The 16,919-nt window shown below is 39.4% G+C and overlaps 1 protein-coding gene across 4 annotated transcripts in view; it reads left to right on the forward strand.

Annotated features, from left to right (window-relative positions):
• samd12 (sterile alpha motif domain containing 12) overlaps positions 1-16,919 on the forward strand; it is a 125,296-nt gene that overhangs the window by 3,876 nt on the left and 104,501 nt on the right. The window lies entirely within an intron of this gene.

A 16,919-nucleotide genomic window follows, 5' to 3' on the forward strand; every position in this document is an offset into this window, starting at 1 on the left:
AGATAATAAAGGTCAAGTATTTAATAATATATAACGCATGAGAAGACAATAAGCTCTTTGAGAAACTAGCAGTTTGGAGAGTGCCTCTCCCCATTTGAGTGTTACTTAAAGGCACTTTCACTGAGCTGTGTTTGGCAAATTCAGTCTGTGCAAGGCAACAATGATCTGTACTGACAATACTTAAATCTAGCAAATGGTTTGATTTGCACTCCAGCGAAAGGTTTAAGCAGGTTCTATGAATGGAGTTAAAATGTATAACAGCTGCTGTGACCTATTCTGTTGTTTAGGTATGAGGACATGTTTGAAAAATGTGTGGCTTTCCCTGACACAAGTATTTCACCTGCAAGGGGTATAAGACAGGAGAATGGAGTTTAATAGTTGTCTCATTAGCATGTTGGAACATAAATCTGATGCCATCTTTAATACAGATTACATCATCACTTAGTAAAGGTATGTTTCTTGGTCAAACTCCTTAATAATACAGTAGTTGTGTACATGTATTTGTGCTCATGCTTGGAAGATGCAACTATTTACAGATTCAAAGTCAACTACATGGAGTATACTTCACAAAGGCTCCTGCTGACGAAGCTTTAAATCATCCTGCCTCAAGTGCTTTGCATAGTCATACGTCATAATCTCAAGTACTGCTGCCTCATAACAGCTGATATGACTTGATGACTGGTGTTATATTTAGCCCTAACCATATTGACTAAAGGCTGGGTTATACTAGAAAAGAACCGGTTTGTATGAAGTCAAAAGTGTTAATAGCTGATCTGAACGGTCACACTCGCCGCCAATCATGGCTGAGTAGGGACACATTTTCCCACAGTCCCTCCTGGAAGGCATTCATAGTGTTGTATACGTAAAAAGTGACAGAGATAGTTGTGTAAACAAAAGAGAAAAAAAAAGGTTGCCTCAAATGAGTATAAAATGTTGTGCAGTGTCTCGATATCTGATAAACCTTCAAACAGGACTTTCATATTGTATAGATCATACTGTATATTTCTTATCAGCACTTGTAGCAACACATCCACACTCACATATGTTTTTAATAACACAGTGCTTTTAGGATCACATGGTCCATGGTGGAATCAAACTAGTAAAGTCGTGTTTGTATGTTATGCATCTTAACCGCCCTGACACCAGCACTCAGTGTTATTTTCAGTCTGAACATTGTTTCATTAATTCTTATGTCATGTTAGACAAGCTATAAAAAGGTTTCTCAAAAGCATGAGACAGAAGCATGTGTATGTGCATGTAGATTCATATGCACACACATAGAACCCAGACCTCATGTCCAGCCACAGCAGTGTTTACCCCCGTGGCAGAGGTTGTTCATTTCACTCCTTCTCTCTTGCCTCTTTGCGTCAAGCCTCCTTGATCTGTCCTGCCCTGCTCTCCCCGCTTGTGCACCCATTCAGAAAACTAATTTCAAATCCATCCCCAGGATCAAGCCCAGGAATAGAATTAGTCCAATAAACATGTGTATATGAGTGGGTGGAATAGGATTACATCTTAGTCAGGTTAATAAGGAGTTACTACCGTGAAGGAGCATCTACCCAGCCTTACTCAGCAGGAATGGGATTAAGATGGCAGAAGATGTAGGGAATGCCATTGGAGAGCAGTGTTGTGTAATCATCCCTTGGGTGGACCTACAGCCATCTTTGATGCACCACAGTAAAGTGCTGCTGTGTGAAATTTTCGAATGAGAGATAAGCAGAAAATAAAAATAGAAAGTAATAGTGTGAACTGAGTTGCCCTTTAGCGATGTCAACAGTCACATATCAGACTTGCTTGTATCTTCTACCTTGTACCTGGTGAGAGTCTGTCTACCACATGTCTGGGGTTTAGTCATTACAATCCTGTTGGTTCTGTCTCTGGCCCGCATCACTGTGTCTGACTGTCAACTTGAGAGAAAAGATGCCAAGGGATGGTAAAGCCAATAGAGTCTTGTGCTCTGTTGGATGAACCTGACAGACTCTTTGTTTTTTTTGTTTTTAGTTTGTTTTCACTTAGTTTAACCAGAATATTTGAGAATGGACTCACTTGCACAAGTTAAAATACCAAGGAAGTTGAAACCAAGGCAACAAATCATAACCATAAAGCAGAAGGCTTAATAAATGTTGAGTGTATAATGTGAGTTTAGCTTTTGTCAGTTCTGTGTTATCTATGTTTGCCATGGTACTATTCAAATAAGTAGACCTGGCAGTACCAATAACAATAACGGTGGCTCTGTTCTATTCAAGTGTCCCAGTCGAAGCAGCTGAATGTCATTTTTAAAGTAAGGTTTTAGCTTTTCATATATGAATATATACTGGTTTCCCATGTCTTCTATGAAAACAAGATGGATCATCATCTCAAGTGGTTTATCCTACTTAATAAATGTCTTAGTGTTTGACTATGGGCATTTTTCACTATTTTTCGACATTTTATAGACCAAACGATGAGTTGCTTGATTGAGACTTTAGCACTTTGAGATCTTTTGATGAAAAGTGCGTTATAAATGAAATGTATTATTATTATTATTATTAAACGATGAGTTGCTTGATTGAGAAAGTAATCGTTATATTAATTATTAGAAGTAAGGTGTTATTAAATAAAGTGTTTTTTAGGTATTAAGAAAATTGGCTTGACTGAGGGTATTGCTAGGCAGTAGATTTAATTTCCCCCAAAGGAATAGAGCTATGCTTATTTACTATCTTTGAGAGTTAGATGACAAGACAATTTCTGTCCATTAAATAAGAAGCTACAGCTAGCAGCCAGTCAGCTTAGCTTAGCACCATACATTTACATTTATTCATTTAGCTGACACTTTTATCCAAAGCGACTTACAACTGCTATATATGTCAGAGGTCGCACGCCTCTGTAGCACCCAGGGGTTAAGTATCTTGCTCATGGACACATTGGTGGATGTGTCACAGGGGGATTGAACCCGGGTCTCTCACACCAAAGGCATGTGTTTTTGGCTGTAAGAAAGCATAGTTCCCAAAATGGTCATTCCAAAAAGATTCCTCATTCTTCAATGGAGAACAATAGTGGTACTTACAGTACATACTGTGTACCATAACTTACACAAGTGCCAGTCCAGTAAGTTTGACATAATTGGTACTGGTTCTGGTTAACCTTTTGTAATTTAGAGCAGAACTACATTCTCAAGCTTTTAAAAAATGTTAACTTAAAAAACCACAGCCCAGAATGAGTAGAGCCCAGCGGAGAAGATGAAGTCAATTTAAAAGCGGCAGTGTTGGGAATTGTTTCCCATTTCCATATTCATGTCACACCTGCAATAAGACTTCTCACTCATCATGTTAAAGTGTCACCTGTAGCCTCGGGATGCTTTGTGCTTTGGCTCAATTAAGTTGAATTGTAAGCCACTTGTCATTTGCACACTTGCTCATACTGAGGCAGAGTCACGGTGATGAGAGAGGAGCAAGGTACAGATTTTCCACATTTAGATCCGATGAATATGCAGATGTGAAGGTTAAATGGTGAGAGGAGTTTAGAGTTGTGTTGTCTTTGCTTCATGTAAATTCTCTGCAGCATCTGACCTCTAGTTGGGACTTTTTTTAATGCACTGCAACATTAACCTGGCTGACAGCCTGGGTCCTTGTCTGTGTCACCAAACAGGACAGAACAAAATCTACTGTACACATTATAGCGTTATCGACCTTCATGAAGATTCAGGCAGATAAACTCAGGGGAAGAGATAAATTTCACTCCAGTCATTCATCCACCATTTCGCCATTGTAAAGCACTTCCAGCCTTTTGTGCACTTCTCATCTCTCTCACAAACGACGACCTTTGTGCTTTTTGTGAATATTCTGCATCATTTGCCACCCTGTTGTGTGTTTCAGTGCAGAAAGTTGGCGCTGTGTCAGCTCCAGTCCCCAATGACCATGAAGTTCTCAGGCCTCTGTTCTGCTGACTGATTGAAGCTGCAGATCTGAGAGAGTTTGTGTGTCACTGAGTGAGCACAGATGGAGGGCGTCAATGTTAGGTGAAAACGATCATTATGTGGTATTGTGTAGCAGCTCCGCTGAGTTTATTCTTTTGACATCTTTTATGGTGGAACACATATAGTGTCTAATTTTAAACCAGAGAAAGGTATGTAGATTGGTCCTATGAGGAAAGGTATGTATATGCTCTATAAGAGGGTGTACAGTTGTGATTCAAGGCCATTCAAGCAGGACATCTACTACCATGTCATATGTCATGTTGGGATGCAGCAGTCTGATATCAAGTGTCAGAATCTGATGCACTTACAGCAGTGCTGCACATGGTATGGAAACAGCTGGATGTCTGTAATTACTGTAAAATGTAGACCAAAAACATTTATTGTAGTTGTTGCAGTGCGTCTGTTTTGAGGGGTTCATTACAGCGCAAATTAATCTGGGGCTTCAAGAAAAACAGTGTGAAGGGGTATGATGAACTCAAAACAGCTTTGATAAAATCTGTACCATATTATGTTTGTTTTAATAATTTGAAGTACAATGTGGGTGCAGTGATCACTATAGTGTCTTCATATTATTCATGCATTGAGTATAAAATCTGTGATACTTAAACACAGAGGAACTAACGCTGGCTCAGTAAAACCAAAATGCATGACTAGGAGGCAAATAGTTATAACTTATAAGCAGAGTTTACTGTGTCGAGGGGTCAAAACCAAAACAGGGCTCCGCAGCAGACTGGCAGTCAGCACAGGGAACGATAACAAAAAGGGCAAGGCAGACAGGCAAAAAGTCCACAAAGACACGCAAAAGGTCATAACAAGCCCAGCTGGCAGGAACAAGATGACTGGACTGCTATCGCTGAGCGTAATAGACGATCTGGCAGGGAAAGGAGCAGCTAAGTTTACTTTGAATATTACCCGTAGAGACCATGTACAATTATTTTTTTATAATAATATACCATATTTATTTTTTTTAAGAAATATGTTGTTTTCATGTTTTATTGTAAAGAGGTTTGATATCACACGTACAGAAAACGCATATAGTATAAGTTCCTTTTCATCCACCTACGATGTGACATTGTTTTATGTGAATGGAGGCCTAATATTAGCAGTGTTTAGCAGCTCTTTACAGCAGTCAATACTGTACCATTAACAACACTTTACTTAAGAATACTTTGAAAGGGGTTACGGGATGAGAAATTTAAATGAATATCCATGGGAACTGTTGAGGTCGGAAGTTCCATCTCAGCAGATTGCATCCCCTCGTGGCCCAGCGACTTGGTAGACTTGACTTTACAGTATGACGATGACGAACACATCATGACAGAAGTCTATAAGGCTTCAGTATGAAAGTCTGGAGGGTGTGGAGTTGGATTCGGCCATACTGTACTGGGAATTAGTAGAGGTATTTTGGGGCAGGCACGTAGGTGGATGTGGAGGTCAAAAGAACTGCCCATCACCGTGACATGGGATATTGTTTTATCCTTCCACAAAAACCATAAATGTGACATCTAGCTAGAAAAGAACATGAAGAATATTTGTGTAACGCAAGTGTGAAAAGAAGTCTGTAGTTGCAGTTAAAGTTGGTAATGCAAACTTTGCAGCATACTGTCTTACTGTGACCCTGAGAAATCCTTAATTTTCCACTTCATCTGCAGTAGCTCCCGTTGTTAGCTCACCAAAAAGAGGACGTTTGTGTCTCTTATCAAACATTTATAGATGTTACTCAGCTAAAAATTAAGACAGATCTATTTTTATCGTCCTTTTACTGTCTTCTTTTGAAGCAGAGCACGTTAACAGCTTTATGCCTGTGCTACATGCTTCACGGCGAGCCGAAGAGAACAGCAGATATATTTAGCTGAGATGTGTTTGTGCTGTAAAGTGGGTCATTTCACTCTGTCGTCTTCTTTCTGGCTGCGTCTCTCTGACTCATTTTGTCTGTCTTTGTCATTCTCACATTCTATCCCTCCCTACAACTTTCCTTCCCATCCTCTCTCACTTCATCTCTCTCTTTTGCCTTTTCTTTTTTTTTTCCCATTATCCTCCTTCGCTCTCCGCAGCTGAGAAATGTTCAAAGCTGAGCACATCTGCGCCTGCCTGACACAGGACCAACCAATCATAGCTGATCTAGCCGCGGGGTTGGAGAGGGCAGTCTGCGGAGTTTGAGCACAGTTAACTTTTGATAGGATGTCAGGGTGAATTAAGAGCCCCACTGAAAGTCTGGCTAGCTGGATAACTTGTTACATGACTTCACTTTGATAGTTAGATATGCAGTCAGTCCTCATTGTCTCAACAGCACCTGCTGTTTTATTGTATTTTTCTAATTGTGCCGTTTTTTCCTAAAACTCTATTCTCAGTCAGTTTATACTAGTAACATTCTTGCGTGGGCTTTGAATGTGTAAATGAATGAACGCCAGTAAGCCTAAAAGGACAAGAATTCCTCCGGACGTCGTGTCTTGTTATTAATGGATCATTACATATATATTACGCTTACACAACAGTCTTGAATTTAACCCTTGTAGGACCAACCTGCTAAGCTTGCAACCAAGATAAAGCTAACATTTACAGAAAATACTGAAAATGAGTGTAAGCTCATTAATTGGCATTTTACTTAGGGCTGTTTGAACTTTTAGTCTACTAATGAAGTGTGAAGTGGCAACAAATTCATTAAAATGTATACTTTAACAGACTTGACCCTCTGAATGCTGTGTTCAATGAACGTTAGCTGTGCCTTCTTGAGTCAGATTGCAGAGCCGGCTCATGAATTTTAATGTTGCAAGAAAAGTCATAAACGATAAGGTCTATTTATGACTCATGGATATGTCAGGGTAACAGATTGATGCCCTACTTATTTCAGTGCAGAAACACCTAAACATGTGCAGCTTGAAGTGGAATACGTTGTTTCCACTTAAATACCCATGTGCTCTCGTTCCTCTGAAAGCAGGAGCATTCTGTCTGAAACTTAAAATCGTCAATAAGTTAACTGTAGATTGTTGTTTAATTCTGCTGTTTGTGTCTGCTGCTTCTCTTAAGCTCAAGGACTTTTCTCCTCTTAAAGACTTTTGTTGAGGTGCCATTGAACAGCACAGTTAACTCCATATTTCTCCAATGAAGTGGCCCAATAGTCAATACAAGACCATTTAAATGGTCACTTTAAACAGTCCCGCCAGGATTTCGTGGGCCTTTGTTGTGATTGTTGCGGCCTAAATTGCCTTAATTTTGCAGCAGCTTTTCTAAAAAATTGCGATGAAAGTTGCAGTGTTTTTTTTTGTTTTTTTTTTGATGAAATTGTGGGAATAAGTGAAAACAAGGTAGATGTAATCATTAAATAGTTCCTCCAGGATTTTGCAGGCCTGACACTAACATTAACTGTGCATATTTAAACTAACTTACCTTGATTTTTTTCAACACTATTTATGTGACCCTTTACTGGTTTAGATAACATAATAAGCAAGTGACCGGAGGGCAGTGTGTTACAGTGGTTTGTCTCGACTGACGTCCTCCATGCATTTCTGCCATTCTCCGTGTATGTTTGGCACTGGCAATGTGTTTGTGAGTAGACCTATTATGTTCAACCACAATAAAGTTTACCCCCACTTTGATAAAGAAGAAGATCTGGATACGGTTTTTCACAGTCCTTTGCTATTATTTTTGTAAGCAAATGTGAGACGTTGGTATCGCACATGTCTGCTGCTAATTGTAAACAAGGAAGACAGCTGGCTGATGTATAACAACTTTTTGCGAGAAACAGCGACGATAGGTCAGATCTGCAGAAAAGTTGCGGTGAGTGGTCAAAATTGCAAGTCACTCTGAATTCTGGATTTGTTGAAGTTGTTTTAATAATTGGGATTGCGACACTGCAAAATCCTGGAGGGACTGTTTAAATAACCGCATCAATGCAGTAATGAAACTGTACCAAAAAGTACCTGGATCTGCTCAAAAAATCATGTATCTCCAATTGGCATTTGTCCTTATTATTGTTTAGAATGAGGCGTGGATTTTTTGAGGAATGAAAGATGTTTTTATACACAATCTTCCTATAAAAAAGTGGAAAGTTTGAAACCTTTTAAATTAGTAATTATCTGCTCTTAATAGTCATCTCAGATAGCCATCAATAGTCATCAAGAGTGCACTTTTTAGTAAATTAATCATTAGATTCAAACTAAGATCCCATGTTCTAAAGAGTTTTAAAAAGAATAAAGAGAAAAAGAGATCATCTATACACATTTCATCTTCCTCCTGAATTGAATGTCACTGAGCAGCAAGCTCTTCCTACAGGCTCCTGTTCAAAACATCCTACGCTGCAGGCGATGTGCTTCTCTCCCAGTTTCTTTCTACCCTTCAAAGCTGTTCTAATTAGGAATTTAGTAAGTGTGTAACAAGGATCGGACTCTTGTCTTCTGTCCCCCACTGATGGAGGTACTCTTTCCAAGGTCCTCAGGGTAGACAACTGAGCAGACACACTGTCCTCACACATTCACACACTCTTTTCACATGTTTCCTAATTTGGAGAGCAGAGGATGTCCTCATTTGACACCCCATGTAGATTTGCTAGGTCTGCTCACTTTCCCAGGGCAGACTGGGTGAGAATCAGCAATGCATGCACTGTTAGGAAGCCATTTTAGCAGTTTGTGTGTGCATCTTTGCTTGTGTACAAATGCATGTAAATGCATGAGTGTGTGAGTTGAGGAGAAAGACAATGACAGATGGAGGAAACTGACTAGCTCTGTTAAAAATATGTACCAGTCCACACATTCATTCCTAAACTGCTAAGTTATTTTCAGTGTTGGACTGATTTCTGATCCAGCTCCAAGCCACTGTTAACATATAAAAAGAATAACAGCTCCACGAATGACTGAAATGTCGTTTTGCTGCGATGCTGCCAGTTTTGGTGCCAGACCACCTCTTCAAATTCCCAAGAGCGTCTGTTGGCACAGTTGGTTTGGTTTGGAAATTAATGCACCCACGTCCTTCCTCTCCTGTGTACATGTCTATTAGCGGATCGTGATTAGCTTCAACGTTTTGTTAAATGTGCGGGAAGCAGGCAAAAGAACAAAGGTCTCATAGCTGCAGTGCAGAGTTGGCACAATCTCCACAGTCATCTGGCCTGGCTTACCCTGGCCTCTGTCTCCAGGTTTTGTTTCTGGGTCATACAGTTGATTCTCTTCGCAAACAATTCATTCTGCTCCACTTTGAGAGTCAGCCAAAGAGAAAGAGATCACTATAAGCCTGAGCGCCCACACAGAGCAAACTTCACTTTTGATTATGGACCCACTACTGGTTTCACTTTGAACCAGCTCGGGCTGTGAAAAACAGGCTCCGAAGTTTGCACAGAAAAACAGCATTTGGCTTCTCCCATCAAAAACATGCATTTTGTTTCAACTGGGTTTCTGCCATAGTCGCAATTTTATGGGGAAATAGGGAGACAAGTCAGCCCAAATGTTCGCATATAAATAATTTCCCTCCCTATATTATCCCATTAAGTGTTCTGTTACAATAATTCACTTGGCCATTCAGTGAGCTGACTCACTGAAACCGTGCAGTATAGCTAACATTTTCAAAGTAACAGAGCAAACGTAAATGTCAGGCTGCAACTGAGTTACACTAATGATATAGTGAGCAGGAAGTCTGCAGCTCCTAATGTAATCATATTAGACCATAAACCATTTAATGACTTAAATGTGAAGCAATGATATCCGACTATCAACATTTTCAAGCATTTGATCTGATGTATGTTCAATCAGTAATAAGTGATTTGCTTGCTGTTATGTGGTCAGTGGTAGAAAGTAACTAATTACATTAAAGTACAATTCTGAGGTACTTTATTTGAGTATTTCCATTTTATGTTATACAGTATATCTACTATTGTAAATATTGTACTTTTTACCTCATTATTTAACATCTACATTTACATTTCACCTTTTCAAAATCTTCAGAAATAATTGTTGCAGATTGCCAAAATTTACCTGAGGAAGCCAAAATACTTCTGGGAGAATTTTCTGTGAACAGATGAGACTAAAATAGAGCTTTTTGGTGAAGCACATCATTCTTCTGTTTTCAGATAATGAAATGAGGCCTTCAAAGATCCCTACAGTCAGACATGGTGGAGGTTCACTGTGTTCCAATGTTTTGGGTCTCTGTCAGAGGTCATGGGTCTCACAGCAGGACAATGACCCATAGCATACTTCAAAAAGCACCCATGGTTTAACACAAATTACTGGACAGTTCTGAAGTGGCGAGCAATGAGTCCAGATCTAAATTCCATAAAGCACCTGTGGAGATATCTTAAAACAACAGCTGGGAGAAGGAACCCATCAAATCTCAAAGACTTTGATCAGTTGGCAAAAGAAGAGTGGCCCAAACTTCCAGTACAGAGGTGTAAGAAACTCAGGGATGGTTACAGGAGGTGATTGATTTCAGTTAATTTTCCAAAGGGTGTGCTTAAAAAATATTAAGTTGAGTGTGCCAATAATTTTGTCCAGTCCATTTTTGGAGTTCTGTGTTGAATGTCTGAGATTTGGCTTTTCTCTATTTTTTGTTTTGTGTTGTTCCAATGCAAACAAAATAAATAAACATGGGAATACAAAAATATTTGTAATTGCAGTAGTAGTGCATTATGTAGCCGACATGCAGGGGTGCCCATATCTTTGGCCATGAGTGTATATTTCACAAAAAAAGCAACGATCCGGGAAAACAGAAAATGTGAAAACAGATATTCAGATTTTAGTTTTCTTCTTCTCTCTCTTGAATACTTTTTCCACCACTCTCTGTGGTTTATTTTACCTCTAGAGTATCTAGAGCTGAAAGGATTAGTAATCAATTAGTAAACTGACAGACATTAATTTGCAACTATTTTAATTAACATTAGAGGAATTTTCTGAGAAATTCTCTGGTTTTGGCTCCTCCAGTGTGAGGATTTGCTATTTTTCCCCGTTTAATATCACTGTAAACTGAAAATCTTTGGGTTTTGGACTGTTGATCATCTGGTCCAGAAGAATCCCAGTGTAATATTACGAGATGAAAAAGATTAAAGAAAAATAATTAAGCAGTATATCCTGATTCTGTGCTCCTCAACACACAGACATACACAGTGTTTTTGTCGGCTCGTATTTTTCAAATGCAGCTCTTTGTTGTGGCTCCATGTACAGCAATAAAGAGAGACAGACTTCTGTAAGACTAATCAAATTCTTTATTAATCTTCCTCTCAATAATAGAAACGCATTTGGCCATGCTGGCTAACCCTATTCTCACATGTCCACGTGTGCTCCATTAATTTTCTCCCCTCAGTTCCCCCTGTTTTACTGAATCTCACTGAGAGAGAAAAATGGAAATGGAGAAAGGAGGCAGACATCCTCCCTCATCTATCTCTCTTCCCTCACGATGCTTGTACAGCGCATGTCAGGAGAGAGGGAAGAATGTAATGGTGCTATTTATAGTAACCGTTGCCTTTTAAAGAGAAAAAAAAGCATTTCTCCATCTCCTAGCCCCCTATACACCCACCCATCCTCCCTTTTAAAGACTAGAGAGAAATGCAACTGTCCTCCCTCTGTGCGCTGTGTGCCTCCACTTTTCTTAACCCCTGTCGTCATCATCTTGTCACCCATCTATGCCTCTATACTTTCAGTCTGCTTGTACCATTGTTTAGATGCTTTTAGCAGTGGATGTATAATTCATTTCTCCTCCAGTCATTGCACACCGGTCGTGAATTGAGTCGAGGCGAGGGGGGAGAGGGGAAAGCTGGGAGAAGAGGAGAAAGGAATAAAGAGGCAGTGAGAGGGAGCAATGCTTCGTGCTACGCATCTCAAGTTGGCTTTGTTTGAAACATGGCCTACTCGTGTATATTCTCTATGTTTACCTCGGGTTCTTATCAGGGATCAAAACAGGTCTACAGCTGTGCAGTAATTATTATTACAGTATATTATTATTGATATTACTTTATAATCATGTTCTGTGATCCATCCATCCACAATTAAAACTGTTAGTCATGTTATCAATGTTATTTTGTTAAATACTCTCTTGACTTTTTGTACACTGGTAGGAGAATTATTCAGATCTTTTACTCAAGTAAGAGTTGTGTATTAAAGTTTTATTTAAGTAGACATTTACTTAATTTATTAAAGTAAAAGTATATTGATTAAAGTATACTATGATATTAGTATATATCACATTATTAGATTGTTAATTCTGATGCATCACTGCATAAGTAACATTTTACTGGGTGGTCGAGGTGAAGCTAGTTTTACAGTAATCACTTAATGTGCAGTTAAGAAGTTTAGTTCAGTTCTCCTCTAATAATGAGTCATAAGATAAAACTGAGGGGTCATGAGATGATCGGTGTTTTAGGAAAGAATAACCAGTTTCTGCTACACTTTATTCATTCCATTACTTGTCTTTTATTTATTGTATTTAGCTGTTCTTGTAAATTATTTGAGCCTCAAACTGAATTTAAGTGAAACAATCTGAGAAGTTCAGTTGGAAATCTTTCTTTGGTGGAACTGCTTCGCACTCACAGACATCTGAGACGTGACCCAATCAGACACTGCTTTTTTTGTAAAGGGTCACCAGAAAGATTGGAAACCACTGGTTTAATCTTTAAAAATCAATTGTGTTTTATAATATAACATTTTATTGTCTTAACACTAACACTACAACCAGTTCCCTCACTGTGGTTGTAGTTCAGTTCAGTGTGCTTTATTGCCAAAGGAGTTTGCAACAAAACCAAAAAATATGCGCAATGAATCATATCAAAACCATTCAATTTAGCAGTTATAAATTACAAAAAAACTAAAATAACAAATACAGATACAATGTAAACTACAAATAAAAGTGAAAAAGATAATCTGTAAAGTAATCTGCCATGCAGCGAGTTACTCGCTGTCCCTCAGGGTGTGACACAGGGACACATACTTGGCAGCAAGCTTCTGCTAGTATTATTCTTAATTTATTGTTATCTTCAAGTTCTTTAATAGCCGGTATTAATAGATGGAATTTCTCATAATATTGCTCTTATATGCTTCTATATTTATCACATTTCAGGAGAAAATCTCCTGGAGGTCTCCACCTCGCCTGTCGTACAGTGCTCACAGACTCTATATTCTCTTGGTAACCAGGACTTTTTATGTCTCCCTTTTTCTATTGCAAGGGTGTGGTCAATGAGTATGTACTTGGTAACAAGCTGCTCTGCTCGATATCTCTGACAGTGAGGAGATATTCAGCCATTTCATAATCTCTGTTTAGGGCCAGATAACATTCTAGTTTGTGTTGGTTTTTTGTCAATCTTCCTCCCAATGTTCCAAATAATTATTTTTGCTTTGAGTGATCATTTGGTTTACTCTAATTGGTGTTTGTAAAGCAGTGCTGGCTTCAGAAAGGAGTGTGTGTGACATGTTGCAGGATTTGTTAGTCTCAGGACTTAAGGGGCTGGCATAAGGGGCTCTTTTCCGGGTTCTGCTCTTGGGTTTTAAGAGCCTTGAATTGGAGGGAGTCTCGGGGACCTGATCTTAGAAAGATTTGGGCTGTTTTTTGGGTATCTATTATCAGTGGAGATTGCCCTAATTCTGCCCTACACATGTTTGTATGAGATTTTCTTTGAATGGATGTTTCTCTCTCTTTCTATCTGTCTCTATATCTGTATATCTGTGTATGTTTGTTTGTTTGTTTATGTTTTCTTTTTTTAGGCATTCTGACAGTGTGCGACTTGCAATAAATTCATTCCCACACCTCCAATTTGAGTCATCCAACAGAAACCTGTACATGGTTCAGTGCTCTCTGACAGTATACTGTAAAAAACAAATTGTGTCCCCAGAATAATCAATGAAAATGTAGAAGAAGTGATTTCTTTTAAATTGAGCCTGAAACAATTTCAATATAATTCTGAGAGGAGGCTGAGATTAAAGGTCAGGGGGGAAGAATGTCTCTCGGGGAGGTTTGCATTGGATAAATGTGGTTTGCAGTGCATTTGTTCACTGAATCACATTGAGTTTCTTCTTTGTTTCTGACAGCATCGCCATCCTCAGAGGAGGATGACAGGAGCATACAATAGCTTTCACACTCCTGCTCCTGTTTTATGAAATGACAGCACAGATGTTGGTGCTGTTGTTATTGTCTTTTCCCAAACATTCTGAACCGTGTCAGAGCTGTTGTAATTGCTTGGCGACAGTGGCCTGACATAAGTCCCTAATTGGCTGTTTTCCTGGGCTTGCTGGGCACTGCCAGCATACAGATTTCTTTTTTTGCTTGGTCGATAAATGGCTGTCATAGTTTTAAATCCTCGCCAACACCAATTTGTCCATTGGTGATACCAGGGACATTTAAACATTAATTGATTTTTTTTAAATTTATATTTGGCTTTTATACGATTCATTGCCTAAAGTGTTTTGTTATAGACTATAAATGTATGTGCTTTACTTCTATTCTGTTTTCAAGTCCGTTCTCGCTCTCTTTAGACCATTAAGCAACGCAGAATGTGCAGCCTTTGAAAAATGTTGCTCTGACCTTTAATCCTCAGCTGCAGCCGAAGCCGAAGCAGCCTTCAGGTGTGATGAAAGGGGTCTTTGGCTCCCATTCCACATAAATGAACCGCCTGTGTTTTTAGAACAAGTGGGCAGATTGCATGATGACAAATGGCCTATTTCAGTGACACCACACAATTCACCGCTAGCTGTCACTTCTGCGCCTGCATCACCGACTGATGAGACTAAAATATTGCCACAGCCTGACACTTCCTACAAAAACAAAAGCTAAAAATAATCACTTCATGGAGGAAATGGCAAAGTGGTACGATACAAGTTTATTAGAAGGGATTGAAGCATTCTGCTGATATGACTTAAAGCTCCAGTATAGTGTACAGCTTTACGTGGATAGGAATTGATTCAGTAAATTTAAGGCCTGTCTTTATTTTTAAGTCATCTGCCTAACATTTATACTTGACTGCAAATTTTTCATAACAAGTAAGCGTTATACTTGGATTTGCAGCTGTAAAAATGTTGATATCTCATCAAGGCCCACTTTATTTTCTGCATTTTCTTATTCTAACAAAACAAAACAGCAATCACTTTCACTGAATGGTTGGTTGCTTCTTTCTGGCTGAAGAAGAAACCTGCTGTTGTAGTGCTCAGTTATCAATCTTGGGTTACAGTGGTTATGCAAGTTAAACATCCACATCCAGTCAAAGTTAACATGCTCTATTTAATTTGTAGTTGTGTTTTCTGGATTTAAAGAGGTGGTATTATGCTCATTTTCAGGTTCAAAATCTTAATTAGGGGTTGTACCAGAACAGGTTTACATGGTTTAATTTTCAAAAAACACCATATTTTTCTCATACTGCACATTGCTGCAGCTCCTCTTTTCACACTTTGTTGTACGCTCCGCTCTTGAGCTACAGAGTGATGCATCTTACTTGTACAAAATCTTTGTTGGGAGTTGCACATGCGCAGTTCCCAGGTAAGGACTGCTAGCCAATCAGAAGCAGAGAAGGGCGGGTCGCAAGAAACAAGGTAGTGTGATCCAAATTAAAGCCGCTTCAGACTGCGACCTTAACCTAGCAGATGGTATAAGTTACTCACAAGTCCACAACATCATTGTTCCACATCTTAATATTAGGACGAAACGTTGAACTGTTGCCGGTGTTCTGACGATCTATGCTGCCTTGCCAAAAAAAGCTACCATAGCGCAAATCGATCGACTCGATTCTACTCGTCCCCTGTTTTCCATTGCAGGTAGTACCCAGAGATAGTGCGTAGCTTGTCGTCATAGCGACGCCACACACAACTGCCACGACGTAATGTTCGATGCGACACTTCCAGCTGTGTTTTCCTCTGCCATTGTTGCTGCAGCGGTCTGTGTGACGGCGGGAGCAGAGGGCTCTGTGAGCGGGCGGCTGGCCGGCCTCACACGCTCCTCCCACGGGTTGGCGCAGGCTTCCCCCACAGCCACTTGTGGAGCTCCTCAACTCCGAAAATATTCAAACACATTTTTGTTCCGCCATCACTTCTAAAACTGTCAATATTCTACAATAAATCTACACAGCTGATTTCTCACTTCAAAACTTCCCAGAAGTGGATTTAGTGATGAAATTCCATACGAAAAGTGTAAAATATAAAACTTTCTGTTGCTGGCCTCTGTCTGGTGCAGCAATGATGATGCAGTGAATAGAGAATATTCTCTCTGACCAATCAGCAGTCTGTCATGTTTTCACGTTACATTTTAGTATCCCTCAGCTGCCTTGGAACCTGGAGGGAGGTGAGATGATACGAAAAAAAGCACCTGGAAGCAGGTACAGGTGCAACATTTCTACAATGGAATCCCAAACAAAGGCGAGTGGAGCCAAAGGGCCTCCGCTCAGACTAGCTTGGTTTGAGGGCGTGCCTGACCCGGCAAGCTGCTTGGCAAGCTTTATGACGCGTTTTCATTGTGACGTCACAAGTAAAGGAAGTGAAGGGCTGGACTACAAACGAGCTGTTTTCAAGCGGTTCAGAGCAGAGCTTTCTGTGGGAGATGGGAACTCCCTTTGGGCTGGACTTTGGGCTTTTTCACTTTGCAAACCTGTTACATGCACATAAAAGATATATAACTCAATAAAGGAGAGGGGGAAAGCATAATACCACCTCTTGAATATATATATGCATGTCTGTTGTGAAGTCAAGATGGGTGTGGAAGTGCAGTACTGCATGCTAATTCTGGGTTTACAAATTTAATGTAATAATAAATGAGTTCTCAGGACACATCTTGTATCTTTATTAATATTTGATGGTTTCATTTGATGGTTAAATACATTGTACTTGCATACTGTCTGCAAAAACAGGATATTTTAAAGACTGTATGTTAGTGTGACCAATAATGTATTATTATCTGCTGCCATCTAGTGGAATCTTTGTGGTATAGCATTCAGTGTGGGAAGACTTGAGTTGATTCAACATGCTCACAGATTAGACCTAGTAACATGAAATTACAAGTAGTTAGAAATCACCTT

This window comes from Micropterus salmoides, unplaced genomic scaffold (assembly GCF_014851395.1).
Source record: "Micropterus salmoides isolate LMB-PRFRI ecotype aquatic unplaced genomic scaffold, ASM1485139v1 Ms_hic_scaffold_17, whole genome shotgun sequence".
Taxonomy (NCBI): domain Eukaryota; kingdom Metazoa; phylum Chordata; class Actinopteri; order Centrarchiformes; family Centrarchidae; genus Micropterus; species Micropterus salmoides.